A 360-nucleotide genomic window follows, 5' to 3' on the forward strand; every position below is an offset into this window, starting at 1 on the left:
AAAAAGAAAAGGAATTAGAAAGCCCCCAAACAAAAACATACGTTTATAGAAACAGCACCTATCAAGGAAAGTTAGAAGGAAGGAAATCCGTCCAAAAAGAAAAAAAAGAGGTTGGTGCCAGTGACCGCAATCATAATCGCTTTTTGATCTCTCAAGGACTTTCCACAGGAGGAAAGGGAAAGGAGGAGAGAAAAGCACATCAGTTTGCGAGTTTCTTGCATAGCGTAGAAACAGAGAGAACGAGAAAAGTGTTTCTGTCCCTAGTGATTTAAATAAGAGGAAGTTGACGCAAAGGGAGGAAACCAAGAGGAAGTGTAAAAGAGAGAGAGACGGAGGAGAATATATATATATATATATATA

The sequence above is a fragment of the Trypanosoma equiperdum genome, assembly GCF_001457755.1.
Source record: "Trypanosoma equiperdum strain OVI genome assembly, contig: ctg_964, whole genome shotgun sequence".
Classification (NCBI taxonomy): Eukaryota; Euglenozoa; class Kinetoplastea; order Trypanosomatida; family Trypanosomatidae; genus Trypanosoma; species Trypanosoma equiperdum.